Genomic DNA, 6,000 nt, shown 5'->3' on the forward strand with positions numbered 1-6,000 from the left:
AGAGGAGTAACATTTTCATCATGCATAACATTTTCATCTATATCATCATCAAGATTTATAAAAATAGGATCTTTAACTCGCACAGGATCAAGACCATCATGCATCTTATGTTTAGGAAATTTAGGCTCAATATCCGGCTGAGGATAAAATGGAATAATGCTTGTTGAAGGTGTTTTTGGAGATTGTAAAGTTTGAGAAGCAGCTGCTTGAGCCCTAAGACGACGCTTTCGTCGGCGTTCCCATGCAGAACGATTACGTCTAGTCTTAGTAAGAAGTGGAGAAGATTGAGGAGGAGGAATGTTCTCATCCTTAACACTTGGATGTTTAGGTTGTGGTCTCTTAGGCTGGATAATAGGAGAAGAAGAAGGTCTCTTCTCTCTATAAAAGGCAGGAGGAGGAACTGCTCCATATAAAGGAGGAATTTTTGGTTTAGGAAGAAGACCAAGTCCATCATGACGAGGAGGTATAGGTCTATTTTTAGAAGATTTATTAGGCATAGACATAGTCACATCCATAGGGATGGGTTGGGAATCTTCTTGGGGAAAGACATTAGTTTTGTCTTTCAAAGGAAGAATTTCCTTCTCAAGAATGATAGGAATGTCAAGTTTAGGTGTTCTAGGTTCACTTAGAGATAGGATCATATTTGTTTTCCACTTTTGATAAGATTTAAAAAGATGATCACTTCGCGGAGGAAGAGATTGGAATTGTTTAGGCCAAAAGTAATCAATAGGAATGCTAGAAGTTCTTTCGGCTGGTTTAAAGAGACTATGATTGACAGTAACAACTTCACCATTATGGGGAAATTTTAAACACTTATGAATAGGAGAAGCAATAGCTTTCATGGAAGATAGCCAAGGATAGCCAAGCTTCACACAAAATTGTTCGGAAGAAGGAATAATAGCAAAGTTCACATCAAGAGATTTATTATGGACCTCAATAGGCAATGTAATAGAACCAATTGCAGGAGAAGAAAATGCATCAAATAGTTTCACAATCACATCTGTTTTGTCATAGATCACTTGATTCAATTGCAAAGTAAAAAGAAATTCTTCAGTAATAACATTAACCATGCACGAAGGATCAATAAGCACTCCACGGCAAGGTGTATTCTTGACTTTTGCAACTACGTATAAAGGACCATCAGGTGCTCTAATGGTTTCACTAGAATCAAATGTGATGGGAGGTTCTTTAGGGTTTTCTTGCTGCTCTACAAAGTTAATCACATTCGGAGTCATAGACACAAGACCATCAGATGAGAAAGAGGAATCATTAGCCTCAATCGCATTAGAGGTATGAGAGGTATGAGAAGGTAATGGATCAGTAAAACTCTGAAGATTCTGGTTAGGAGGAGCTACAGATGTGTTGCCTTTATCATTCACTCCAGAAACAGAAATAGTATTATTATCAATCAAATCTTGAATTTTACCCTTTAAAGAAAAATATTTTTCAGTATCATGCCCAGGCTGACGATGAAAGTGACAAAAAGATTTGTTATCAAAATAAGGTGAAGTAATCTTTGCAGGATCAATTTTTCTTATAGGAGGAAGAGTAAGCACATTTTGTTCCAATAACTTATTCATAATATCATGCAATGATTCATTCAAAGGAGTATACTTTCTTTCTTTCCTGAAAAATTTAGAAATAGGAGGCACACCTGATGCTGCATTCACATTGTTGTTGATGATGTTTTCGTTGAATTTGATGGAATCTCTGTTCGGTTTAAACTTCCCAAATGGTTGTTGACTGCTATCACCCTTATCACTCGGAGCCATAGGATGTGATTGTTCCATTTGACTCACAGTCAGTTGATAATTGTGAAGAGTGGCACACAACTGTTGGAAAGAAGTAAACTCAGAAAACAGAAGTTTGTCTCGAATATCTTTTTGCAAATTAGAAATAAAGATTCTTTGAATATCATTATCAGGCACTGGAAAAGAAATTTGAGCATACAAATGCTTATATCTACCAATGAAATCAGTCACTTTTTCTTTAACACCTTGTTTACAATGCATTAAATCAATCAAAGTAACTTTAGGACTTATATTGTTTTGAAATTGTTGAATGAAAGCATTTGCAAGTTGTCCGAAAGAAGTAATAGAATAAGAAGGCAACGAGCAATACCATTGTAGGGCTTTGTCTCTTAATGTTCTGGTGAATAGTTTTGCAAGCAACCTTTGGTCATAAGCAAAATCAGTACATATTGTTTGAAAAGTCTTAACATGTGTTAGAGGATCTCCTTTACCATTATAAAGCTCCAAATGCGGGATTTCAACATGCTTAGGAGGAATAGCTCGAACAATGTCAAGAGAAAGTGGGCTCGCAACATCAAATGTGGGCATACTAAACTTAGATTGATTCATAGAGGCAATTTGTTGCTGTAAAGAAGAGACAGTTTGTGCAAGATTATTAATGGTAGCTTCAGTCGAAGAGTTCATATTAGGTGTGTTAGATTGAGATGGAGGTGTGATGTTATTGAAAGAACGTAAAGAGTAAGGTGGTGGGACCCTATGATAGTCAACCATAGGGGATGATTGAATAGGAGGAACACTACAAGGAGGAATGGAATGGTTAAATGAATTGCCCCCTTGCGTCATGTTCATTTGTGATGATATAATAGGCACACTCATTGAAGGGACGAATGAAGAAATCGGATTGAATGAAGGAAGGGGGTTAATTGAAGAAGAGGGATTGCCCCCATGACTGGTAATCACAGGAGGAATGTCTTGTATAGAGGTAGCCATGATGTTTGATGTAAAGGTAGGTATACTAGCAATAGGAGTGGTCAAAGGAATAGAATGATTGACTTGTGTAGGAGGTTGTGTATAACCTAAAGATTCAGCACAACTCTTCATAGGCATCACATTCGAATCCACAATGTGTGCGATACCACGTAAAACATCAATTCCATTCTTATCACTTTGAAGCATACGTTTTAGACCCTCAATTAAAGGAAGAGCTTGACTATCGGGATACTCATGAGACATCCATTGGTGAAAATCGTCAAATTGGTTATCCAATTTGGAAAGTTGTTCAACAGAAACTTCATGGGGAGCTTCTTCATCATTAGGAGGATTAGAGGAATTACCCATGTCCTCGTTAAAAAGGCTACTCAAATTAGGTTCCATCTCCTCGGTAGTTAAACCTCGGAAAGACTTAATTCTACGGCTTCGTCTAACGGGAATAGTGTAAGTAGGGCTTACTGTTGTAAAACTCATGCACTAGAGAGAGAGAGAGAAGATTTTGATTTTAGAGGTAGCAATTTTCAGTAAAACCAGCCAATCTTCCAGATTTAAGCTGTTAAATGCAATCACAACAGTCTCCCGAAATTTCAGAAAAAATGTCTGGGACCGTGGCGCCCGGAGTGCAACACGGTCCTTGCAACTTTTTTTGAAATTTGCAGGGATGAAAGGTATGATGATTTTAGAGCTAATCTGAAAAAATTGAGGGATTTTACGATCTGTAGATAGGCCAAATTAAAGTTGCAATCTCAAAATTGAACCCTATCAAGATTGTCAAAAAATGCAAAATTTGAATTTTGAAAAAGAGAGGGAAACTGAAATTTTGAATTTTATGATTTTAGAGGGAATGTCAAAAGCAGTGCAAGTTTTGAAATTTAAAAATTGACTCAATTTCACGCTAAATTCAATTTTGAAAGCGGAAATCAAAGTTGTTGTAATTAGGCACTTAATTTCAAAAGTCACAAAATGCAAGAATTTGAATAAAGCACTGAAATTTTGAATGAATGCAAACACAATTTTCAGATTTAGGACAGTAAGAACACAATTTTGACACAAAATTTCAATTTCAACAATTTTTGAATGATTAGGAGCCTTAAACCAAGCAATCAGAAGACCAACTTTGACCGTAATTTTGAAAGTGTTATAATTGACAAAATCAGCCAAAATTCTGGATTTTAGCAGGAAAATACAGCAAGATCTCGCTCCCGAAATTTTGAAAAAAATGTCGGGGACGATGGCGCTCGGAGTGCAACACGGTCCTCGCAACTTTTTTCCAAATTTTCAGGGATGAAAGATATTGTGATTTTATTGCAGAATCCAAAGTTACAGCTGATTTGGAGATATTTTGATCGGTCAAATTGTCAAACAAAGGTTGAATTAAGAGGGTTTCAAAAATTAGGGTTTTGACACTTAACCACTTAATTTTCAAAATTAAAGCACAAATATGAATTGATAATTTGTAATAGCAGGGCAGATCTGAAACAAGCATTAACAATTAAACATTTCACAAGCTTAATTACTAAAAAGAAATTTTAGGGTTTTTATGCAATCACCTCTAAAATTTTGCAAAAGATCAAACATGGAAATGTAATCAAGGAATCAATTTTCAGATCTAATCATGAATAATCAGAAAGGATGTTCACGTTGGGTTCACCAAAATGTAAAGCGGAAAATCGCGGTCGAACCCTAGTTGGTCTCCCCTCTTCTAACTCCGAGGAGAGAGAAGGGAGGTTCGCTAGGATTCGATGGGTTTTCACTTAGGGGGAAGACTTTACATTCAAAAGAGGGGTTGAAACTCATAAGATTCAATCCCACACAATGTAAGATTGGATGCTAAATGAATTTCAAGGGTTTGGAAAGCAAAGCTACCCTCTTTTGTAAAGAATGTTGATTAAGGAAATTAAGCTAAGGATGCATAGAAAGTCATAAAGATTCGCTTATAAACTGAGTTTAGGTTATAGGATGAAGCTGCGGACCTGGAATTAGCAGTAGAATGTCGATACGGCGCTGTCCTGCAAATTTGAGAAAAAGTTGTCGGGACGATGGTGCCCGGCGCCACGGTCCTCCGAAAAATCCATGAAACGAAGGGGGATCTGTTCGTCTCTGCACAAGGATTCCAGATCTTCAATCTCAGCCGCGTACCTGCAACCTACACACAGAAAAGCGAAGATGATTGGGGGGTTAGGGATTAGGGGTTTTCCTTTAGGTCAAACCCCAGTTTTGGAATTAACCAAGAAATGAGCAAGTGTTGTAAATGTAAATGACTGTAATGTAAATCCAGTACTAATACCTTGTACTAAGGATGTTTGTATCCTTATGTGCAAAGGTTTAGATGTTGTATGTTGTAGTATGTAGCATGTAATAAGTGATCTCCTCTTCAATGGTTGAATCCTTGACTTGAATGCAACACTTAGCCTTGAATGGAGACTTGGAAGGAATGCTTGAATGCTTGAATGCTTGAGTATAATTTCCATGCTTTGTACACATATCCTCTTCATCTATCCCAAATGAGAGAGAAAAATGTAGTTTATATACTTGTCATTTAGGGCTGATAGATTGATTTTCCCGACCTTAGGCCGACCAGGGAAGTATATTTCCAAATTGCAATCAAAAAGACCCGATATCACTTAGGAAACCGGGCCCAAAATAGGACCCAGGGACCAGGGCGCTGGGCGCTCTGGTCCCACCTCCGGGACAGCGGGGTGCAAGGAGGTTCAGGCCAATGGTGCTTGAAAAATGCAGTTTTCAGTGTCGTGAGCAAGTTTTGGGGTCTCCATTCAGGTTACGTGTTGCGTCGCCATCGTGAAGACCGAAATGTAGTCGAAATTGCAAGTGTCGCAATTTTAGGACGCTACACTTTCATTGTCCACCTTGTCTTCCTTTGAAGGTACCTCCCCATTTGCCACTGATTCATCTATCTCTCCTTCTTCCAGCTGCTTTTTCAAAATATCACCACTGGGTTGCAGATTAACATTATTAGAATCCACCCAAGAATTCTCACTAGGTTCTCCTTCCTTATTCACCTTATTCCCAGCAGTCGGGACCTCGAGGACTTGCAACCTCGGACCATTAGACCATCCATCATCTTTGTCTGGTTTCTCTTTCTAGATTTTCTTTTGAGCCCCTTTGTTCTTAGGAGCATTCTACAGATTGTTCGGACATCCTCTGGCCCAATGTCCAGCTTTTTTGCAATGATAGCACACAAAAGGCAGAGATTCTATTCTACAGGTTACTCTCATCTCCTGAGTTTTGAGAAAATATC

The sequence above is a fragment of the Cryptomeria japonica genome, chromosome 3 (assembly GCF_030272615.1).
Source record: "Cryptomeria japonica chromosome 3, Sugi_1.0, whole genome shotgun sequence".
Classification (NCBI taxonomy): Eukaryota; Viridiplantae; Streptophyta; class Pinopsida; order Cupressales; family Cupressaceae; genus Cryptomeria; species Cryptomeria japonica.